Below are 13,297 nucleotides of genomic sequence, written 5' to 3'. Positions count from 1 at the left end.
AGCGGGTATGATTTCGTCGAGGGTTGAGGAACACCGCCTCTAGCCCATAGCTTCTTAACCAGTTCTCTTGCTTGCTCATGATCTTCAAGAGGTGTCCGGTTGGGTCAGAGTTTTGTCCCTTTTTAAAAATTATGTATATGAGAGGCTAAAGTCTGGGGTTCGCGGTTACACCTGCGAGGCCAGAAGAGTCCATCGTCTGGGCATCGATCCCAGTAATAGTTGGTTTATGAACACCACTGTGGTTGCTGGCATGACAACTCAGGACTCTGACATAGCAGGACGTGCCTCAACCATCTGAGCATCTCTCCAGCCCCCAAACTTTTTGGTCAAGTGCTGGATTGTGTATGCTGTCTAGACTCCAGGACATCTAAAGTAGTTCTTTAGTTGGGAATCATTTTGAGGTCGAACTTTGACAGCCAAGTCATGACTTTGGTACTGAGAGTGGGGGCTGGGTGTGGGGCAAGAGGAAATTGCAAGTCTATTAAACTGGTGAACACAAACGTGGGAACTTTAATATTTGCATCAGAGGGATGATTTTTCGGTGTTGCTGTTTGTTGTTTTTTATGATTGCTTCTTGTGATTTTACATGGTGTTTTGGAAACGTCTGTCTCATCCCCACACAACCAATTAGACGTATTTTAAAGGAAGACAATCGTGTAGGAAATGACTTCAGAGGTGGCCATTGCGAGGGTTCATACTGTGAATGGTTAAAATATTAGAGGTGCATACCCAACGTTCACCAAAGGTTCCTCGTTTCAAAGATGCAACTTGGTTTTGTGAAGAGTTCAAAAACTCAATTTGACTCATCTCTGGAGCTTTATTAAAGACTTTGCCCAAAGCCCAACTCTGCCCTGTTCTGGTGTCTTGGCTGTCCGACTGTGAGAGTCTCCCCTTTGGGTAGGGAGTGTAGAATCCCTGTGTAGACGGGGAGAGGGACAAGAAGCTAGAGCAGGGAGAGAGGCCGTGAGCCCCTAATGATAGGCACAGGATAGAAAACGGGTACCACAGCAGCCCAGATATTGCTCTGGTCTCTAGCGCGGCCTGACTGCAGAGACTTTGCGCATTGAGATTTACCTTTGGGAACTTGTGGAGTGGTCCGCACTTCACCAGATATTGAATCCCTGTGCTGCTTTACACTTCTTCTTCCAGATATGTTAAAAAATCCTAGTGCATCACCTGACTTGTTCGTCCCCCACTGTGACCATTCGTGCCCTCCGTTGGACTGTTTTCTGAGCAAGGTACCCCCCGCCCCTTTTGTCCCTAGGGCATATTCCGTAGCGGACAGAAGGGGAAGTGACTATCAATTTACAAGATAAGAGGCAATCAGAAACTGGCTTTAGCGTTCTCTACTTCAGGATGTCTAACTGGAGGATAATAGATAAGCCTTCCTACGCCACTTTTTTAATACGAGCACACACTGTATAATGTTTTATTTAACCAACCTTAAGAGTCACATTTCTTCCCCTTTTCTATCGTTGTGTGACTCAAGAATGATTCAACCAAAATCCTTAGCAGCTACTCAATGTAGCACTGTTCACTGCCAGCTTACGATTCCCTTCGAGGAACGTCCTTCAGTAACGCACCACCCCATTCTACAGACCTATAATCAAATGACCTAGTGATGAGGAGCGCCCAGCCGCAAGTCCTTCTGGTGTTCAGGTGAACAATGGGGGTTCTGACTCTTACAACATTCCAGGGGAGGAAGCAAGCCCTCACATCCCGTGAGCGTGTTGTTCTGGCATACAGGCCAGGCTGTCAGAGGACAGGCGCTGGGCAGGAATCATCACACCTATCTTGCAGTTCCATGCAGGGAGGCGGTCCTCAGCAACAGCTGCTTTCGTTATGTAATTCTCTGCTTGGAGATGGGGGTTTGGGTTGGGAGGGGACCACGCAATCAAGCCTGCAAAGGGTATGGTTTGTGGACTGAGTTATTTTGGCAAGAACAGAGAGGCAAGGTAGTCTGTGATATAAAAGTAAGAGTCATGGCCTTCCCGCCCCACTTCGTTGTTTACGGAAGTCATGAAAAACTATGAATGTAAAATAGCCAACGGTTGGGGGCATGAATCACTTGGCATCGCTGAGAAAACTAAAGACATCAGCATTACGAGTATTAAGGTGTGGTCCAGTCGACCTCCTAAGCACGAGGCCCTTTAATACAGCTCCTCCGTTGTTGTGAACCTCCGCAACCATAACATTATTTCACTGTGCTTCATAATGTTATGAATCATAAAGAAAGTAGCTGTGTGTTCGACGGGTTGTTAGGCAGGGGGTCAAAAAGCAAGGTTTGGAGAGCCGCTGCTTAAGTGATCAATAATGTTTCACCCTTTGGGGGCCCAAGCGTTGCTAAAGAATGGAAGGCATTATCTGATGAGGATGTCCTAAGTAAAAGAAACTAGGTATCATCTAGTTTATGTACTCTCAACGCACAGTACTTTGTGAAGTGTTCCAGTAACGCAACACTTGTCATTTAAATCTTACATCGTTCTTTAAATCATAAAACTTAACATTTTCTGAAGGTGAATCTTCTTAAAAACTGTTGGGAACTTAGCTAAGTTTATATGTCAGATAGCGATCTTCAAACCCATTTTATGGACTCAGTCATGAATATCAGGATATTCGCTTGTACACAAAGACAAGAGTAAAGACACAGGTCACGCTCAAAGGTTGTATAAATAGAAAGCGCAAGATATCCTGGAAAGACTCCAGGGCAGAAGGACTATATCTAAAATTTTGGCATGAATAGATTCCTGGAAACGTCGTGAGATACTTGAAAAGACAAGTGAGGTGTTATGAAGGATAGAGGATTGGAGAGGGATTTGGATGTGCAGAGATTGATTTGGTTCTAGGATCAGTGAAAAAGATTTTCAATGTACTCTCCTCTTGGTACCAGAGTATTACTGGGAGTGGACAAAGCGGCTATGGAGGTTTTAAAACAGACATCCAGGCCTGGCCTTTAATTTCCATATTTAACATTTTTAGTTGCACCAAGGGTTGAGCATTGCTCTAAAACCTCTTCTTTGTGGCCCCCTTAGAAAAAACTTCACTTTTGCCTTTTTTTTCCAAATACTCTCCTGCATGTTTTTCTCCCCCACAGAACAAATCAGGATGGAGTTAAGTTGGTAAAACCCGCTGCTGCTGTCATTCCTCAAAGTCTTTCTGTCAACTCCCTGGAACCTAAATAACTATTCCTGTATTCTTCTAAAGGCACCTACCTCATTTGACATCCCAGTCGTGGTCCCTGTTACTTCTTCACTTATTCACACTATATCCATACATACAAATTATATGATATATATATACACATTGCATGTAGGGGTGTGTGTGCATGCATCTGTGTGTGCATACGTGTGTGTGTGCATGCATGTGTGTGTACATACGTGTGTATATGTGTGTGCATGTGTGCAAATCCAGAACAGCCAGGAAAGGTTTGTTTTTCCTGACTTCCTTTCCATAAATCTGATCACTAGCACAGGACCCTGGTTAAGGTACCCCCTACAAGTATATTATACCTCAGATCAGCCTTTAATTTTTTTTCTCTCTCTCTCATTACTCTGAAGCACTAATTTTGTCTTAAAGTTTCAACTATTAGCTGGAAGATTATAATTTTAAAGGACTTATTTATGTTAAATAAGTTTAAACCCATGATTTTTCAGGTTTTCAACTTAGAAACACTAAGTTATTTTAATGACGTATACTGAGATTAAAATTTCATTATTGTTTGAGCTTTGTTAAATGTATTTTAATTGTTATTCTCTTATCCATCGAAGTTTTAAGACACAGTATTTAAACTATCTGATGTCTCCATTTCTTATCTCCAAGATGGGCATAATGGTATTTGTTCTATATACATCAAGAAATGCTGCAAAGTTTAAATGAAATGGCAAGACTTCGTGGCTTGCAAAGCACTTTCATAATGCAACCGTCACGAATGTTCCCGGTAGTTCACACACACCTCCAGTATGGTGTCGTTACTTTTTCTTTATCATTGATCAACCACTCCAGGTCCTTTTCAAAGTCATCTTCATATTCTCCACTTTCTTTTGAATCAATATCCTTATTTTCATCCATTTTTCCACTTGTCAACAAATAATGCTATAAAAATTAAAAAGATAGAGGTGTGTGTTAAGCCAATGTAGAGGTAGGATGGGGCCAGAGATCAGTCTTAGAAGGTAAGCTAACTACCACATAGAAACATGTAACAGGAAGTGTTCAGAGTAAACCCGTTTGTACATATTCGTCAATGGCAACACATTTCCGTAGCAGGCGATTCTAACAACCCTTCTTCCCGCTCCTGGCTCTAATCTCTGAGGTCTGTCAAGTGTGTAAGAAGATGGAGGCTTAGAACAGGGTTTTCCCCATGTCCTGCTAATTAGTAAAATTCTGCCTCAGCAAGTGATGTAGTTTGCACTGTTTTTCACTTTAGTTGTTAGCTATTTGGATAAATACGGACTCCGTTAACTGTTTAATAATCATTATAAAAATATCTATTGTACTTTTTGGAGATATTTATTCTTTTAAGCTAAAAATATAAAACAGATTTTCTTGACCAACACTTCTCAATTAGAAGTTGAGGGCAATTTTTTGAGATGACTTGGATAACCTGACATCTACCTTCAAGACAGGACGGATTACTGCCACTGCCTATCTACCACTGAAATGAGGGCACAATGAATGACACAGAATAAAATAAATCTGCTCTAAAATGCAAGGCATAGAAAACCACTCTATTCTCCACACTCATTATGCCTTGGCACTACCAATTTTCTTTTCACAGAAGGGATGTTGAAATGTATTTAGATGTTTAACTTCCTGTTAGGAGAAGAAGACTTTGCAGAGCTAACTCCTCAGGGTTTTCCTAGAGTTTTTATAACAAATATAATTCTGAACTCATAAATACTGCTTGTGAAATGGTTCATACTTTTGAGATCATAAAGTCGCTAGTAGGTATGCACTATTCCTTACAAAAACATCATCTGTATAAAAAAACCCCAATGCTAAATTCAAAACCAGAATCAGTACAACATATACAAAATGTCAGGCATATTCGGAGCTATTAAAATCACACAAATATAAGCTAAAATAAAAAAGGCACAGGTAAATAACGTAAATGAGAATAAATAAAGTTGCATCGAATCTGGTGTAACTGAATTTCTGTAACTCCAAAAGAAACATCACCAGTGGTCCCAGCGTAAACAAACACCACAACATGTCCCTTAAGCCTTTCCAATGAGTCACAGGCTATTCAAGCCTTCGGTTCTGATCACCACTACCAGGGCACTCTCCATGTGATGCAGACATCAATATACTAGAGCAAAACGATACCTTCCATGAACCAAATTACTAAGCATTTCCTATTTTATTACTATGAATTTCACACATTTAAAACTTAAAGCTTATCATCAATAAAAATCTAGGTAAGTGGTTTAGGGCAGATCTACTTCCAATAGTAAACTGCAGTGACAGAAATTATTCCTCCCTGTTAAGTGTGTGAAAAATCCTGAGTGGGTAAGGTGTCTGAGGACCTTCCAGTGCGGTCCAAACCAGGTGCCCAGATGCACATTATATTGCAACTTTCTTACAAGATTAAAAATATTAAAAAAAAAAAAAACACTTTGATACTTTGATTCCAGCCTTACCCTACATAACCTTTTAAATAATTCTTGTAGAAACATCAAGAACCAAAAGAACCAACAGCAAAGAGAAGGCCTTTCTATATAAAATAAACATCCAGCAAAAAACTTTTTTAAAAGCAGTTAAACAAAACTTCACACTATGAAACCACCAGGTCCATTTTTCCTGCTGCATCCCAAGACTGTGGTGTTAGGAAATATTTGTTTTAATTACAATCTGTTACAAGCTCTGACACTAATACTTAACAAAATTCGGTAATGATTTGAATTCATACTGAGCATCAACTAAACGGATAGCATTCTATGGGTGAAAGCTAACATTTCAGGAGTGATTTCTTTTTTCATGCAAGCTACCTTGCACATTTGAGAACTTTGAGAAGGGGAATAATAATGAGAAAAACTCAGAGCATCTGATTCCTCCTTGTGTGTGCTGAAGCGACACTGTGTCAGGCTGGACAGATCCTGGGGCTTATTTCGCCCAGGAAGACAGATCATCTAGAGACACTTCACCCACCTCCCCTCCCACCTAGCCAGACGTTTCTTTTCTCCCAGCCTTCCCATCAGGCCTATGTCCGGGGTCCTTCCTCTCCCGCTAAGTCCCCTCCTGCCTGTGGAAGATGCAGTGGCTGGGGACACAGAGATGGTCGCAGGAGCTCTCCTCTTCTTCTTTCTAAGCTCTGACAACCAGGCAAGAGTAACAGCCCAGGGCCTGCTCAAGAAGCAGCCAGCACCCAGGTGCCATGGCAACAGCGCGTCTGCGGCTTTCATCCGGGCTTCCCACTACGGAGGCTTAGATTCGCGCGCAGGCGCAGAACGCCTCCGCCCCCATTCCACTCCCCCCCCCCCCACCCCTACCCCCACCCCCCGCGAACACCTGCGCCACACTTCAGGCCAGAGTTTCCAGGAAGCCATGGATCACTTTGGTTTTCATTCGGCCTTAAGGACTTGGCGAAACGCTGTGCCTTGGGTGTGGATTTTGTGTACCTTTCGCCAGATTTTTAATTTGTTGCCAAAATTTATAAATATGCATTCCTGTATTCATTTTCTCAAGTTAATATTTAAAAAATACATAACACGTTGTTAATTGCTGGTCCAACCCTCAGCTTAAAATAAAAATCAAAGTCAAAATTCTATCTACAGAAAGGAGTTATGAAAGAAAGTGGAGATTTAGAAGACAGGCAACTACAGTTTTCCCATAACTCCCCAAAATATCTTAATGGAAAAAAGGAAAATAATATTCAGATTGTGGAGATAGATAATAGGACAAATACCCAAGCCAGTCATGAAGGAGCTCACAGGTGTCAACAGACGAGTAGGTGAGCAAGTGACACAAGCACAAATGAACCCAAAAGGAGTGGACTGAGAGGAGATTAAAATATTTTTTTTCCTGCAAAGTGTTTATGCCAAAGCTTACTTTGGGAAAATAAAAGGGAGTTATGGGAGGCGAGGCGGGCATTGTACATAGAAAGGCTAGCCTGCAAGGAGACAAAGGTGTCAATTTGTTCTGTTGACTGAAATTATACCAGATGGGGTGTAGCCTGAAATGAAGCCCTGTGCCTCCCTGCACATCGCAGCCCCGTAGTGATGACAAACACAACAAGGAAACTAGTCATGTGATCTAGGGATAAACATTGCCCTTTCTCAATTCCTTGCTAAGGTTATTTATTTGTGGCATTCATTCCTATGAAACTGTGAGTTCCCTTTCAATTGGAGGGTGGATTTTAGGCATTTATAAGCCCTTAGCCGTATAGCCGCTTAAATGTCTGATGAATGTTTATTGAGTTCGCATAGGCAATAGGTCTTTAAAATGAACTGACTGTAAAGTTTACAAGCCAACTTTACTGTGGGAAGTTAATCCTATGTGTAACTGGTTTCATAATTCCCCCCTAATGCTTCATGTGGATAATGAGGGTTACCGAAGGAAGCAGTGTTTTGATGATCAGAGATGAGAGGGAATATACTTAGAAAACAGGCCGTTTTAGAAAGTTCAGTTTGATAAACAGCATAACAAGAAGTACCCAGACTTACACCTAAGTGAGAAAGGAATGATGGTGGGATAGTGTTAACCTTATAATGTCAAGTCCAGCAGGTAAAGCTACCACTCCTCCCATGCAGGCATGCCATTTAATGCCCTCTCCTCCCTCCTACGAGATGAGGACACTTAGGCTACCAGTTACTGACCAGGGAAGGAAAATGAAGGACATGTAAGAACTGTGGATTTAGGAAGAACTGAGCACATGAAGAAAAGGAATTTGTTTGCTGTTCAGCATCTTTCACTTGGATCAGCTTTATGACGTTTAAAACTTGTCAATGTTAATTATCAAAAGTTACTTTATTTTGTCTGTAGGGAATAGAAATGTACGAATTAAATTGGCTATACAGACTTGGAGTGTGTAAAATAGCCATGTATTTTCCTCATCTACTGTTTACTATTAGTAACAACCATGAAATTTAAATGTGTGCATTCTAAATATCCAAGTAATAGACAATAGCACTTCAATTGTCTTAATTCATTATACAACATATAGAAGTGAGCACAGTGTAAATTTAGGTAGCTTCCTATAAATGCTTGACTTAAATAGTAAGTAAGAAAATTAGATCTGTCAAAATGTGAACAATTGTGACCTAGCATGCCTCCTGTAGAATCCTTCAAAGCAGTATAGTTTATAGAAATTACTCTGATTTTTGCAGATTATAAAAAAAAAATAACTTTGTCATTCAACAAATAGTGACTCAGCACTAAAGCGCCAGCCACCACTCCATGCTCTTGGAGTGAACTACTGTAGCCTCTAGAAGCTACGTGGAGTCCAGTTACAAAAAGTCAAATGCAAAAGGCTTGAAACATACAAAGATACTCTGAACTTCATAGCCTCTCGCAGCCTTTTAGCTTTTCGCTTTCTTTTTGGAGGTTCAGATTTCTGAATTCCCAGCTCACAACTAAGGACATGATGATATTTGAAAGTAAATGAAAGAAATTAGATGGGATGTCTATGTGGGCTTAATTTTCCACATTTTACACGTGTGTGTTCTACCCCTTACTTGCACATTCATTTAGAGCCATGGCTCTCAGCCTTCCCAACACTATGGCCCTTTAATACAGTTCTTCATGTTGTGGTGACCCCCAACTATAAAATTATTTTTGTTGCTATTTCACACTGTAATTTTGCTACTGTTATGAACCCTAATATAGATGTCTGTGTTTTCCAGTGGTCTTAGGCCACCTCTGTGAAAAGGTCGTTCAACCTCCAAAGGGGTCATGACCCACAGGTTGAGAACCACTGATTTAGAGCCTGCAAAGGCTGGATAGCTGTAAAGTTTGAAGCTGATTATTAAAATTGACATATTTTATAGATTAAAATGTTTGCTAAGCCGGGTGTGGTGGCACATGCCTTAAATCCCAACACTTGGGAGGCAAAGGCAGGTGGATCGCTGTGAGTTCAAGATCATCCTGGTGTACAAAGGGAGTCCAGGACAGCCAAGGCTACACACATAGAAACAAACAAACAGACAAAATGTTTGCTAATGTACTGACATTAATTTTAAAACTTAAATATCCATTGCCTTCAATTGAAGGATCCCTGTAGTAAAGAGAGAAAACAAGGGACATAATAATTAATAACAGCAAAAAGTAGAAAATAATAAACATATTATGCTAATTTATTTAATCATTAACAAATACCATACAGTAACAATTTCCTAGGAGGAAAGGTAAACTTCATTTGGTGAGCTCAGAGGTTCCACCCCAAGGTTAGCAGGCGTTGTGCTTCTGGGCTGTAGTGAGGCAGAGAGTTATGGCAGAGGGTTTGCTATAGAAAAATGCCTCACCTGCAGTAGCCAGAAGGCAGAGAGAGGGTATCTTGTTGTTGATAAATGTTAATAACTAATATTCATTCATATTATTAATAAAGCTTAGTTACTCCTTAACCTACAATATCCCCAAATAATCACACATGGAGACTATTATTTAAACAAAAGCTAAACACACAGTTGAGCATAAAATCTAATCTACTACCCTATTTTCAATTTATCTTCCACCCATCCAAGGTCCCCAATACTTGCAGTTATTTTCTTCTCTGAAATCTGTCCCTTCTCCTCCCTCCTGCATCTCCTTTCTCCCTCTTCTCTCCTCTCCTCCTCCTCCTCTTCTTTCTTCTTCTTCTTCTTCTTCTTCTTCTTCTTCTTCTTCTTCTTCTTCTTCTTCTTCTTCTTCTTCTTCTTCTTCTTCTTCCCCTCCTAAAACCACACACCTTTGCCCTGCCTCCCTCTTCTGCTCATCCGAGTATCAGCAATTTAATTATCCAAGCAAAATGACAAATGTCATTTTGGGTATGTGAGTGTCTGCACTTACCAAGACAGCAAGCAGACCTCGGGGAGCAAAATAATTAACATCGGAATACATAGAACCAGACCAAACCCCAACAGTTCCTCTTTTCTGTCTAATTAAAAAAAAACAAACAATAAAAAATATACAGTAAGACAATTGTAAAGCAATCATAAAACTATTGGTAAGATGTACATATCTAATGTTTGGTCTGTATGTATTTGACAGTCTTGAAGAAAACAGTGTCCATCAGATCTAGATGAGTCTAATGCTTTATAGCTAAATCATTCTTTATTATATCTCATCTCTATCTACCTAAAAACATATTTCTAGACCTTAAAACAGCTTCCTAAGTCCTAAGCAATTTAAGCTTAATTGCAAAACTATAACTATTTGGTCTTGAACTGCATCAGAGACTTGAGAAGGAATAAAATTATACCTGAGTAAGCAGGAAGTGCAGGCAAGCAGCTTCCAAAATAAATAACACCAGAGACAGTTTGCCACCAGGGACAGTCACCCAGATACTTCTCTATAGTGTTGGAGCATCATCTCCAGCCTTCCGGACCAGCATCTCTGACAGACATATTGTGAGGCAGGAACTATGCAGGACTTGCTTACCCTGTCTTGGCAGAGCTAGGCAGTCAACTCTGCCTGCGTCCAAGTCTTGTCAGATTTTAGACAGCACACTGCCTGCAGAGAGTGGGGCATTTGCCCAGGGGCTGGCTTGCCACACAAAAGCAGCTCCACATGGCGGTTTCCGGATGTTCAGATCTTCTTTGAGGTAGGCTGCGGGTGCTGCCAGGAGCTGACATGTCTTGTTCAAAGAATCCGTAAAATAATAAAACATCTTTAACTGCCATATTCTGGAGGTCTATGTCCATGAGGTTTTTGAAGATCATCTACCCATCTATTCACATTTATATATGTCTGTGTGTCTATTTATAGAAAATCTGAACAGGCAAACATTGCTTGTCTCTTACTATTTACTATTTATTTAACCTGGGAGATATATATATATATATATATATATATATATATATATATATATATATACACACACACACACAATAAACTAGACTGATATCTGACATGACCATGAATCTTTTTTTTTTTTTTTTTTTTTTTGAGACTGGTTTCATTGTGTAGCCTTGGTTGTCCTGGACTCACTTTGTAGACAAGACTAGCATTGAACTCACAGCAATCCACCTACCTCTGCCTCCAAAGTGCTAGGATTAAAGGCATGTGACCCCACTGCCCTACTAATGACCATGAATCTATATTTAACTATCCTAAACAGTTTGTAATAGCAGCTTTTTCAAAGTACTGGAAGTAAATGTTGTATTTATAAATGAGTTGTATAGGTCCAATACCTCATACCAGAGTAAAAATGTGTGTGTGTGAAAATTAACCTTAAATTTGTATCAATATGTTAAGATGTATACTGATCAAAATCTTAATCTGTGACAATATGCAGTAGTCATAACAACATAAACAAAAGTAATCTTTTAAAAATATTTATTCATTTATTTATTACATATACAGTGTTCTGCCTGCATGTAACTCGTGCAGGCCAGAGAGGCCATCATATCTCATTATGGGTGGCTGTGAGCCATCATGTGGCTTCTGGGAAAAGAACTCAGGACCTTTGGAAGAGCAGCCAGTCCTTTTAACCTCTGAGCCATCTCTCCAGCCCCTAACAAAAGTAATCTTATTGGAGAATAACAAAGCTCTTAGTTGGAATGCAGAATCTGCCTTTTGTCTTATTATTCCTGTAAGATACTCCTGTATTCCCTTTCAACCCTTTACTTCTTACCTAAGAAAGAAAGAAAGATAAGGAAAAAAAGAGAGAAATGCCTGAGTCTAAGTTTTTATACTAAGTTTTATATTTTCTCTCTGCTAAGACCATTAATAACTTGTAACCTACTCATCTAAATTACAACAAACATTCATAGTCCAATAGAACAGCCAAATTTATTCATCCCACCTTAATGGTATGTGACCATTGCTCTTCTTTGGATTGTTTCCTGCTGACTTGGGGTAATAGAATACCTTTGGGGGAGCCAAGGAATTGGGGGAAAATGTTTAAGTAAAATAGCAGTATCATTTGTTGTCCAGTCTCTAAATGTTGAGAAATTTCAGACTTAATTGAAGTCCTATTTGGAACAGTCTGGAAGGCTAGGCCAAGTGAGATCAGTAGCTTTCTTTGAGCTGTCCCGGAAGCAAGTTTTGCTAGGGAGCAGCAACTGACGCAGTCGGAGGCAGCACATCCTGTGTCAGCATTTCAGCATCCCCCAGGATGAATCCAATCCAGCATCATCAGCACCTCTGTCTCTGTCTCTGTCTCTGTCTGTCTGTCTGTCGTCTGTCTGTCTGTCTGTCTGTCTCTGTCTCTGTCTGTCTGTCTGTCCGTCTATCTGTCTCTCTCTCTCTCTCTCTCTCTCTCTCTCTCTCTCTCTCTCTCTCTCTCTCTCTTTCTTCTTGTGTCCTGAAAGCATAAAATATCTCAGAAGTAATATACAGTTATAAAATTATAAATGTAAAAGATGTGTAGGATGCACAGATCAATTAAGGATGTATTTTTTGTTCTTTGTATGAGAAGGTGAAAGACTTGTCTTTCTTTAAGCCAGTCTGGATTGCATACGGAACTGTAATACCAATTTTATATATGCCATTTAAGAGCATGGCATGATAAAGCTTCAGAATTTTATATCCAAGGATTTATTGACCATGCATAGCTGAAGTTCTGCATGGAAACATTTTCATGTCTCAGTCAGTCTCAGAGCTGTTCTCATATGGAGGGATCAGCAAATTATGTTACCTGTCTTGTTTGGTCTTCTTGATTTATTCTTGTGTGTGACCAAGATCTTTGGGGGTGGGGGATGTCTTTCCTGTCAAATCATTTTTATCAGTTTTGAAGGAATCTATCATTTTTCTTCTCCTGTATGAACATAGGTAAACTCCCTTCCCCAGCATAACACATTTTTCTGATCTCCATTGTGAGGGTAGGGTATCTTTGAAACAGACAGGCTGATAGAATATAACAGTTTTTTTTTTTCTATAATTCAAAGTTGCTGCTTTTTGTTCATTAGCAGTTAAAAATATAAAGTCAACAAAGCGTTATGTAATCTGGGGTCCCTGATGCCCTTCTCTGTTCATCATCTCTTTTAAAGTACGATTGGATCTTTTAGTGACTGCTTGTCCTGTAGGAATGTGAGGTATACCCATAATTGTTTTTATATTACAATATGTAAAAAATCGTTTCATTTATTAGAGACATATGTTGGAGCATTGTTAGTCTTAATTTGTATAGGTATATCCATAATTGCCATAACGTCTAATAAATCTG

At 39.9% G+C, this 13,297-nt stretch overlaps 3 protein-coding genes across 4 annotated transcripts in view; all 3 read right to left on the bottom strand.

Moving 5' to 3' along the window:
• Positions 1-4,291, bottom strand: part of Ccdc181 (coiled-coil domain containing 181) — a 51,675-nt gene extending 47,384 nt beyond the window's left edge. The window contains exon 1 of the mRNA XM_051147740.1: positions 4,071-4,291. The gene's annotated coding sequence lies outside the window, so the exon portion shown is untranslated. The remainder of the gene's footprint in view (positions 1-4,070) is intronic.
• The window catches only part of Nme7 (NME/NM23 family member 7), a 391,631-nt gene that overhangs the window by 183,473 nt on the left and 194,861 nt on the right, over positions 1-13,297 (bottom strand). The gene's annotated exons all lie outside the window — the stretch shown is intronic.
• Positions 1-13,297, bottom strand: part of Slc19a2 (solute carrier family 19 member 2) — a 52,324-nt gene that overhangs the window by 13,488 nt on the left and 25,539 nt on the right. The window lies entirely within an intron of this gene.

Source organism: Acomys russatus, chromosome 6, assembly GCF_903995435.1.
Source record: "Acomys russatus chromosome 6, mAcoRus1.1, whole genome shotgun sequence".
NCBI lineage: Eukaryota > Metazoa > Chordata > Mammalia > Rodentia > Muridae > Acomys > Acomys russatus.
Note: the sequence above shows the minus strand (reverse complement) of the source record. Positions and strands in the feature narration are given on the sequence as shown.